Below are 11,277 nucleotides of genomic sequence, written 5' to 3'. Positions count from 1 at the left end.
GGTTCTGTAGCCTGGGGATTCATTTATCAGTAGCACGATTTTTTCATCAAATGATTTCTTGCGCCATGAACCAGACTGGGGCCTCAAAGAGGAAGGAACATTTGGATCTATGTCCTTATGGGTCAGAGAGCAGGGAGGGGCTGGGCTCCAGGCTCAGCAGCTGCCTTGAAAAGTCCCATAGCCTGGGAGGTCAGAGCCAGGTCGTGAACCCATGACTTCTGCCCCAGCTGGGGCTGTGCCCTCTTGTCTGCAGAAAGGGCCTGAGTTACTTATTCATCAACTCTGGTTGCCTTTCATTTCCACGCGACCCTTTTGGCCAAGGATTCACTTAAAAACAAAAGGCAGGGGCAGTTGCTCATTGAAGGCCCAAGGTTCAGCTCCAGACCCAGGGCCAACATCCCTTTCCATTCAGTGCCAAGGTGCAGACCCCCATGGGGAGATGTCCCAGCCTCCCCTGCTCTTCTGTTGCAGTTGGCAACTATAGCTGGCCTCTAAAAGTCTATCCAACCTGCATTCCATCTGCAGCTGAGTCCTGCGTGCCAGGGAAGGTGAGAACAGACATCCCTATGGGACATGGTTTCTCACAAGCCCTGGGAAAGAAGCTTCCGGAACCTCTGGCACATGGGTTCCCCTGTTTTTTTCCCACCTCAGTCAATTCCCATGGAGGAAGGTAGCACCCAGGTTTCTGGGTCTGGGTTTGTTTGGCCCTCTGGAAGCATTTGCTAGAAGGGCATTAGGAAGTTAGGGATGGTTAAGAGACACAAAGCCAAGAGAAATCCTAGCCGAAGATAAAAAGCGCAAAGGATGACCTGGGAGTGAGCTACAGGAGGGGGCGTGACCTGAGTAACCACATCTGGTCCTTGAGCGTGTTTGAGGGGGGAGGGCACCCAGGTATCCTGCAACCTGGACATTTCCCCTGTCACCGGGGTGAGGGGAGCATGGCAACATAGGGTGCAGATTCTGGCAGCTTGTCTCCTTGATTTCTGGGGACCCGGGAAAGGGCTCAGGTGTAAGGTGGGAAGCTAGGTGGAGCTGGGAGGGAAGGAGAGGAAGGGAGAAAAAGCTAGTGTTTCTGCAGCCCAGGTCCTCCAGAACCACAGCCTTTAACTTACTGCCTGCCCAGAAGAGAAGACATCAGGGGTAGGGGTGCTGGAGGAGGGGCTGGGGAGCCCTGCCAACACTCATCCTCCTCTGCCCAACCAGGGCTGTGATCAGATGGAAGGACTCTGTGGGAGTGATTCAGGGACACCAGGGCCTGAGAGGGCGTGGGCCAGAGGGGTCTGGATCTCTAAGCTCCTGGAAGGGCGAGGAGGGTGGGAGAACTTGCGCAGGAGCAAAGTGCGGGGACGATCCTGCTGAGGCTGGAGGAGACACCCAAGGACCCATTCACCGTCATCAGCACAGACCCGGAGCTGGACGGCTGGGGGTGGGGGAGGATTCACAGACACCAAGCTGTCCATGAGCTCATCCCCGAGTGCCCGGTGAAAGGCCAACACCCAGCATCCGAGCTCCGGCCCCACTGCCCTCTGTCTCTCCTTCAGCCACCAGCTGCCCCTCAGCCTTCCCTGCCTCATCTCTGATTTCACGGCCAGAGCTACCAGGCTGTGGCGACCCTTGCCCTCCCCTGGGTCCCCGTAGAGGCTGTGCCAGGCGATCAGCTGAGGAGAGCAAGAGCTCCTTTCAGAAGCTGTAGTGGTGATGGTGGCGGCGGCGGGGTGTGTGTGTGTCTGTGTGCGCATTGGGGGGGAGTGGAGGGGTGGGAAGCTGATAGCTAGCAAATGGGAGGGGTGTGTGGGTGAGTCAGCCGTGTTAATGAGAAACACCACACCCCGCTGATTAGGACTAATGAAGAAGATCAGGGAGGGTGGGGTTTCAGTCGGTGATACCTTTATAGGGTCGGGGGAGCAGGAGTGCTCCCCCAGTCACATTTCTTCCTTAGCAAGGGCACGAACAGAGCCACTTTGGCTACTGCAGGAAGAATGGAGGTTAGACACAAGCATGAAGCGTCCAGGTCAAGGGGGTCCTACCTGGGAAGGGGTGGAACCAGGAGTCTGGGCAGAGACCACATATGGGGGGAAGCGGTGTGCGTTCCTGCAGCACCTGCTCCCGTATTCCTGCCCCTCCTCTGACTCCTCTGTGTTGACTCACTCCAGAGACATTCCTGCCACTCGGAGCGCAGTGGCCTAAGTGCCTTTTGAAATCTAACTGACATCTGAAGAGGACGTGATGGAGGGGGTGCTGTGGAGAAGGCTCCAGGCCGTGCCCCTCCCATCGGCAGCCTGGAAGGGAGGCTCTGGTTTGAGGCATTGACGGTCTATGCAGATGTCCACGACCCAGGGGGGGGCCTGGAAGGGCTGAGGGCAGAAGGGAGCTGAGGTAGGGGAAGGCCTGGGCATCGCCGAAGGCCCTCTTGGTGGCTGCCCTGTCCTCGTGGCAGAGACAGAGGCCCCCCGAGAACCCGCAGTGTCGCCCACCCTCCATGCCAACTCAGCCAAGGGCAAAGGCACCAGGCGCGCCTCGCAGATGTTCCAGTCTGCTGTGTGAGTGCGGGCCTGCAGGGAGGGAGGGCAGAGGCTGGGAGGGGGGACAGGATGGGTGTAGGCAGCACCTCCAACGCCTCCTAATTTGCATTACCGCTGACACCCTTCTGGACCAAGAAAATGGAGCCCGAAATAACAAAGGGGGAGGTGATTCCCTGAGGGGGCCTTTGAGGTTCTCTTTCCTTGCCTCCAAGCTCCCGGGGCTGAGGGCAAGAGGGCAGCCCCACAGCCGGCCCCTGGGGAGGGGAATGCACCTACTGCTGCTCCAGACACCCCACCCTGGCCTCCCACTTCCCTTGGCCCCAGACCCCCCAGCCCTGCCCCTGTCTTTCCTGGGAGCCTATTCCACCCACCCTTCCCTCCTCTGGGAGCCCTCTCCCTGGAGCCCCCCTCACACCTTCGCTGACCCCAGCTCTGCCCAGCTGGGGAGTTGTTCTCTCCAGACCCTCCTGCCTCCCCCTTCAGACTAGGCATTTCCCAGGACAGGGCCCAAACTGCCCCTGCCAGCCTGGGAGCCGCTCAAGAGAACATTCTGCATGAGAAATAATCCAAACAATAGCAGGGGAACTTGTGAGTAGATTCTAGAAATGGTGTGAGGTGGACCAGGGTCCAGTGTGAGACGGACCAGGGTCCAGTGTGAGACCCCGGCCCTAGGGCTACGGGGTGGGAGGGAGAGGGGACTCTGTCCGTCGGAGGTATTGCTAGATGTCAGGTCTCTGCCCTGTAAGATCCTTGGAGAAAAGGACCAGGACTGTTCCATTCTGACATATGTTTCCTCTGCCCCAGGGACTACCGCACCGACCCCCAGCAACACACTTGGTGCTCGATTTATATGCACTGAATTGGCTTCTGTCCCAAAGAGGGCAGGGAATGATGTGGCAGCCAAGGCTTGGAGGCGGGAGGCGGCGAGTGTGATGGGCTGAGGAGAGGGAGATGGGACCCTCTGCCGGAGGGTCCTGGGACCTGGACGAGCCAACGGTGAGGGTGCAGGCAGAGCAGAAGGACCTGGCAGGGAAACCAGGTCGCGAGAGACAGCCGAGAGAGCTGTGAACACGCTGTGGGGAGGAGCGAACGATGAGCTGAGAACTTCCCCCACTCCCCTCCAGAGATGCTATTTGGGAGGGAGAGAATGTATGCAGTGCAGGGGGCAGGGTGGGGGGAGTATGGCAGCTTCCACAGGGGTCAGCGGGACCCCCCCTCTGCCTCCCCTCTCCCCGGTCAGCCGTCTTCACTGGCCCTGGGACACCCCTCCCCCAGCACTTCCCTCCTCATTGGGAAAATCTTGCTCTCTTGAGCGCAGGAAGAGAAAGAAAGAGCCTGGAGATTAGCAGCTGTGGCTTCTTGGCACCCGCCTGAGGGTCCCCTGGGTCCTCAGACCTAGAGAGAAGCTTCTATTTCCATGACTGCCTTGGAATGAAAATGTGGAGGGTACCATGGGGCACAGGGGGAGACAGGCACCGAGTACGGCTCGGGGGGCCTGAGCACTTCTTGTCCCCAGCTCCATCCTTAGGCACTCAGCATGGATCCCCCTCTAGCATCAAACAGGGAGGGAATCTGGTGTTAAAAGAGACCAGGGCAGAGGCTGCTTCCAGGGCCAGCTGGGTTCACCCACAGGAGGTCCAGCCCCTCCGGGTGGAAGCCCATCTTGCCCCTTTGGGCCAAGGGGGCTGGACAGAGGTCAGTGTGAAGTAGAGCCTTGCTTGGCATGAGGGGAAATTCCTGTGCCCCAGCTCAACCCTTCCGAGGGGCCCTGACTCATTTTGGGATGAAGGCTCCAATGCCCTGCGGGTTTCTGTGGTAGCTGGGGGCAGGGGGCAGGCAGAGTATGTAGAGAACACTGGGGACAAGGGGAGACTTTTGTTTTCGTTTTTGGAGCTTGGCTCTTTACTGCCTGAGAGCTCAGCTTCATCTGAAAGAGCAAGGTTGGCTGAGATGGGAAGAAGGTGCTGGGCACGGCGGCAGTAGAAGGAACGTTAGGTTAGACTTTAGGCAGAACTTCCTGTGAAGACACTGGGACCCATTTCCCAGAGGAACCGAGGGATCTGGTTCCCTGCGTGTTTTCCACAGTGAATCCCTCCCTCTCTCTAAGGCTGGGAGTTTGGGCTGCCATTGAGGCAGTGCAGGCCAGAGGCAGACAGATGAGCAGAATGACCCACTGCAGGCAGCGGGGCTCTGAAGGCTCCAGGGAGGAAGGATGAGAGTGGGTTCAGGTGTCAGAAGACCTATGTCCCCACCCCAGACATGGGTGAGGGATTTGAGTTAGAAGACCACAGGTGAGAAAGCCCGTCTCATCTCGGTCCCTCTCCCACTGTCCTAGCATCATACTTTTCTTCTTCTGGCCCTTATAGGCCAGGGAGGGAAGGAGAGGAGGGGAAAGCAGCCACAGTGAATGGGCTCCTTCCCCTGTGCCTGGAGCAAGAGGCCTGCAGGACTTCTTGGCGGGGGGAAATGGGGGTACTGGAGCCAAATTCCCTGCGGTAGAGGAGCTGGGGGGTGATCAGCAGAGGGGCAGGGGGAATGCAGGAGCCCGTGTTATTCCGTCCAGGGCCCCCTGCTCCAGAGGGATGCCCAGTCCAGGCTTTCAGCCCACGGTGAGTAAGGGGATGGGGCCAATTGAATGATGATCACATCCCTCCGCCTTCCTGGGGCCTGTGGCCTTGTGGGTGTTGCAGGAGCTGAACTTTCCCATTCCCCACCCCCCAACAGCAAAAGCAATCTGTGGATGGGAGGTGGGGGAGGATCAGGGGATGGTGTGAAGGAGATAGCTCACCCAGAGAGGCATGGGTGAGGGGCAGGGAAGAGGACAGTGCCCCCTGGTGCTGGCCTTTATGGTGGGCCCAGCACGCACAGGAACTTACCTGGGGGATCAGAGGGCCCCTTGCCTGCCCTGGCATCCCACTCCCTCCCAGGCTGGCAGGTGGTTAAGCCTGAGGACAGAGGAGGGACTGAACAGGACTTGGCACAGAGGGTCTCCGAGCTCAGGGATTTGTGTATCTTGGGCCTCAGGCGTGGCCCTAGTCCCCCACAGTGAACACATGTGGGTCTTTTCCGCACGGTGGTCCTCCAGACTCATCCTGTCACACATAGCCCCAGATGCACAAAGCACACACACACCCTTCCAAAGTCCCGGTTGTGTGTATACACACCCACACACACACACACACCCTTCCTCGCTTACCAGGCTCCCAGTGACACCCACCTGCAGAGACACACTCCTCCCAACACGCATGGCCCCCACACACAGTCTCAAACAACCAGGAGCAGAGTGCCACACAGTATGTCCCAGGTGCCACAGGGACATGGGCACGCACTGCCATTCATTCGCATATGACCCCACGTGGACCCCAGGAACAGTGCACACCAACACATGCGTGAAGTCCCACGTGCATATGCTCCTGGCTTTGAAGTTGACCCCGTTATCCAGTGGTGTGCCGGTAAATGTTCAACAACGGGCTCTCCAATTTGAGCTGCCACTAGGATAGCACCGAGCATTGGGAAGAGACACACATAATCAGCTCTGGCGAGCTGGTGTAAGCCAGCTCTAGCCCACCACTCCACTATCCTTTGTAGAAATCACATGATAAACCTTAACTGCAGATGGGCAGCCCCCAGGAGGGCTGCCCCTGGGCAGCAGTGACTCATTAAGGCAGCTTTTTCCCCATGCGGGTGCCTCCCCTTTGCTAGCTTCTCCACCCCACACACCCCGCTCCTGTCCAGACCCCACTTCCTGTCCCAGGTATGGAGGGTGACAGGCCCAAAGCTACTTCAGGCAGGCTTCCAGGAGGAAGAGGACAAGGAGATGCTGCACGTTCTCAGAAAAATGCAAAACCTCTCTGTGCCCAGCTGCTGATGCTCTGTATCTGCCCCCTTGTGCCTGGCCCACCTCTCGTTTCCTGATTCTTCTCCCTGGTCATTAGGATCAGAAGTCTGGTCAACATTAAAAGCTGAGAAGGGGGGAAATTTGCACCTTGTAGGGCAGTGACAGGAGGTGCTCAGAGCCTGTTCTGAGAGTGAGGACCTCTCGTTCCACCCAAGCTCTGAGAATGTTGCATCACTTCTCAGAGATTCTGCTCCTCAATTAGAAAAAAAAAGGGAAGGGACTGGACTGGGTTGTTTTAATTTCCCTCTCGGCTCTGACCTTTTGGCATTCTATCTTTCTGAGATTCTTCTAAAATCTACTCCCTTATTGCTAATCCGGATCCCTTCTCAGCTCACAAGGGAGGCGAACAGATGTGGTTTGGGGACTGGGGGCAGTGAGTGCCATAGCCAAAGGAGCTGGAGGCTAGGCCTGGGCGTCTGTAGGTTTGGATCTGGGGCCTGACAGCGCATTTTCATTTGGAGGACCTTCCAGCAGCCTCTGTTCTCTTCGCTGTGGCTCCTGAATTATTCCTGCCACACACACATATTAGAGGAAAAGGGGAGGGGAGGGAGAGAGAGGAGAGAGGGAGGGAAGAAGGAAGAGAAAAAGGAAGGAAGGGAGGAAAAAAGAAAGAAAAAGAATGGAGAGAGAATGAAAGGAAGGAAAAGGAAAGGAAAGGAAAGAAAGGAAAGAAAAACAAAATGAAACAAAAAGGAAGGAAAAGAAAAGCGTTCACCCTGGATCCAGGAAGCAGCCAGCCTAACCAGTCAAGTTGCTGGGGGGACATGGAGAGGACGGGGGAGAGCGGCGTTCCTGGTTGGTACAAACTCTTCCCTGTGACTCTGTGAGGTGGGGGCAGTTCCGCGCCTTCCTGAGCTTGGGCTGAGTCGTGCCAGGGCAGAGGTGAGTGCCCTCACCCTGCCCCATCAGTGCCCCGGGCAGGGGCTGGGGTCCAGGAGGCAGCCCACTCCTCTGCCCACAGCCTCCTGCTGTGCATTGCTGCTCCTTCTGAAAACAACTGAAACCACAAAATTGGCTTGTGGTTGGGTGAATATCAGTCACTGCTATTCAGCTTGGCTTCCTAGGATGACTAAGGGGGTTGGAAGCCCCTCCTATTAGCCCCCCAAATTTTCAGAGGAATCAGAGGCAGACATGGAAAAGTGGTTTCTTTCGGAGGCTTTTGCTGGAATCTGAGCTCCCAGATGGCAAGGCTGCAGGCACTGTATTGCAGCATGTCTGTGGGCCCAAGGGTTTGGGAGGTCACCAAGGTGGAGGGTAACATTATTCCTGGGGTACCTCACCCAACAGCTTGGAGAGGGAGGGGGAAAGGATGAGGACACTTAGGTCTCCAACGAGTCTCCTTTCAATCTGCCTCTTCCAATTCCAGTCCTCAAGGGAGCCAGGAGCCGAGCTGCTGCTGAGGGCGTGACTGGGCATGGTGGGTCCCACGGGCAGGGCCTGGGTATCAGCCTGGCAGCCGAGCTGGTGCCTGGGCCTGGGATCAGTGTCCTTGGCTGGGGTCCTCCCACCTCCCTCCCAGATGGCTGCGTGACCTGGAGACAGTCCCCTCCCCTCTCTGGGCCAAATTGTGCTGGTGGTCTTTCAGGCAGGGTGCTGCCAATGGGAGAAGCCAGGCTGCACTGTGAACGCCCAGCCCCCGGTCAGTGCCACCTAGAGTTTGATAGTCTGGGGTTTGACAGGGCCTAACTCTCCATCCTTCCCAGAGTCAGGAAGAGACAGTCCAGGTGATCCTGAGTTTGGGATGGAGGTGGCGTGGGTAAAAGAGACACTTCCTTTCTTTCTTCTGGATATTGAAACACTCTTGGCCCCTCTTCTTATCTCCTCCTTCCTGTGCACATCAGTGGTAGCCAGCGCCAAGGGAGAAGGTTGCATCCCCTCCTCTCAATGTTATGTAAAGTGGAGTAAAAGCATCCTTTAGAAAGTTTTGCTATTTTTATTGATCTGTAACATCTCAAAGGAAGAAGTGCGCTTGCCATACAAATACACGTCAAGACCAGTCTCCAGTCTCCTTCCCCCTTGCCACCCCCAAGCCCCACCATAGAAAATGCGGGAAGTGCCGGCTCAGCCTGATCCTCGGAAACTGTCTGGGCTTTGTAAACGAGCTCGGTCTGGGAGGCAGGAGTCCCCGGCTCGGTTTTCCCTTTTAAGTGACTCTATCACTAAGCCTCGATTTCCCCTTCTTGACCTGAAAGACTTGCATTCTCTCAGCGCTGACCGCTTGTGCATCTGTGATGCTGGTGAAGAAAGGGAAAAGGCAACCCTTCCCTTGACCCCCGCTGCCCGCGCCCCCCGCCCCCCACCCTCGCCGCCCGCCGCAGTTCTGCTCCCCGTGGCCCCCTCCCTACCCGGTTCTGCCCTTCGATCTCTTTCTGACTCTGATCTCTCTCTGTCCATCGTCTCAGTTTCTCTCTCCAGCTTTCATTCTCTGTTTCTCCATCTCTCTTCCTGTTTCACTCCCTCGTTCTCCGCTCCCCGCCCCCAGGCTGCGGGTGGGCGCACGTGAGTTCTAGGTTGCCGACTCAGGCTTTTCTAACTGCCCCGTCCCCGGGGTTCCATTTCCCCAAATTCGCCCGCCCTCATCCAGGGTCCGGGAGTGGGGTTCATGCGGGTTCACATCTCTTTGAGCCTTTGACCAGGTGGGAAGGTTGAGGGTCTACAGGACCGATCTGTGACCTGCCCCGACTGGCTGAGGGTTGGGGGTCCCCTGGTTGGAGGAAGAAGAGTCATTTTTCTGTGAAGGGATGGGCCTACCTCCTCACTGACCCCTGAATTCCCCAAACGTTGGGGAGGCCCAAGGCGGGGCTTCTCACTTAAGGAGAGGGAGGGAGTCTGTTTAACACCCCAGGCTGCAAGCAGTAGGGTACACACGGAGCATTCCAGGAGGGATGGAGGGCGCATGTGGACAAGGAACAGATGAATATAACATATGTGGGGAAAAAACCTGTGCCACTCATAGACACACCAAAAGCGTGACATCTCCCCTCCTCCGCCCCTCTCTCAGCCTCGGGGGTTAGGGGGCTCACCCCTAATACCAACCGTACGTGTGTGTTAAGCACACACACACACACACACACACACACTACGCTCCTGCACTCGCGCACACGTGAGCTAGAAGAGCAGGACTGGGGAGCTGGGCCGAATGAGGCGAGGGGAGGGGCAGGAAGGCAGGGTAGCCCCACCCCCATCCCATGCCCCATGCCCACTATCCGCCTCCTGGTAATTGGCCAGGTCTCTGCCCCCTTGACTTTTCCCAGCTTCGAGGAAATACCTCCCTTTAGGGGAAAGCGAGATCGTGAGGGGAAGCAGGGGAAGCACTGACTCGGGCAGAGGCATGAGCCTGATTTTCCAGTCTGAGGCAAGGCGGAGCAAGGTGGCACCGGGGACGCCCGGGCGACGGGGCCTGACTCAGAGCCAGAACCACAGAGCTCGTCCGCTGTATTGTCGTCGGGGAACAAGAAGCCACCAGGTTTATAAGAAACTGCGATTCATCTCTGCCCCCTTCCACCCCTCTGCAAGGGATCACAGTTAGGCTCGAGGAAGGACTTACAGTCCAGGCAAGGCAAGGACTCGTCTCAGATGATCCTTCTGGAAGTCTTCCCTGGGTTTGTTAAGGAAGGACGGTATGTTTCAGGGAGTTTAAGTCTTGAGAAGAGTCTCGGGCCAGAGGGTGGGGCCCCTGATTTCCCCACATAAGCTGTCAGAGAAAGCCCCTTCCTTCCTCCCAGACGAGAACAGGGGCTCTTAAGCCCCACTTGCTGTCCCAGAGCTACTGAGGCTGCCGCAGGGGCGCACAGGGTCCCCAGAATCACAGGCAGGTCGGTTGGCATGGAGGGGGTGGGGCAGCTGGCCCTGGCTCTGCTGGTCCCCTCTTGGCCACTGGCTCACAGGTCCCAAGGTGAGAAGCAAGATGGGGAGGAGTGCAGGTTCTAGTAGCAGAAGGGCAGAGCTGAAGGTGTGATGAACCTCGGAGTGCGCAGAGAGAGGGAGGTAACCCTGCCTGGCAGGGAGCATGCCCAGGGGCGTCCTCTTCCTATTTCTAACAGCTGCCCAGGTCCCCTCCCCACTCACACAGAAACACCAAACCGCTTGGACGTGTGGCAGTGGGCCCAGTTTTCAGGGGTGGGGAGTTCAAAAAAGTGAGGAATGCCTCTGCCCCCACCTCTACACCTGGAAACAGGACTCCTGGACTCCTGGGTTCTTCTGTCTGGACTTGTTTTCCTCCACTGCCGCCATGCCCAGCGCAGCCTGGGCTGTGCGTCTGAGCCGGTCCCTGCCCCTTTTAGTTCCTCAGTCCTGCTTCCCCCCACCGCTCCCCCCCACCCCCCGCATCTTGCCCCATAAGTGGGATGGGTTTTGCTGAGTAATGGAGCTCAATTCTGCAGGGTCATCAGACAGAAAAGGACACTAGGAATGACTTCCCAGAGTACAGGGGACACACACCAGGGGTGACCTGGGGAGGCCTTAAGGTCTTGCCTTTCTCCAGACGGAGGGGAAGGGCTCTGAGCTGGAACTGGGGTGGGTAGGATACTTAGTGAGCAGAGAGGGATAGGGGATAAAAATAACTGAGAGCCTGGGGAAATAAAGCCACCCTCTGAGCTTTATTCAGTTTCCTCATCTGTAAAATGAAGAAGGATAGTATCCTCTTTACAGGTAGGGTCATGGGAAGGGCACTGTGCAAGCATAAGGGTTCAGCACAGGGTCACCAGCTTGACAAGGTACTTAACTTCTCTATACCTCAGTTTCCTGCTCTGTAAAATGGGTACAGTGGTCCCCACCCCACTGACCTGCGGCCTTGTGGAGCCTAACGAAATCAAGGGTATGTATTGCCTGGGAGTGTTCTCTTTTCTCATCCTCTGT

This window comes from Mesoplodon mirus (genome assembly GCF_964341445.2).
Source record: "Mesoplodon mirus genome assembly, chromosome: 18".
NCBI classification, from domain to species: domain Eukaryota; kingdom Metazoa; phylum Chordata; class Mammalia; order Artiodactyla; family Ziphiidae; genus Mesoplodon; species Mesoplodon mirus.
Note: the sequence above shows the minus strand (reverse complement) of the source record.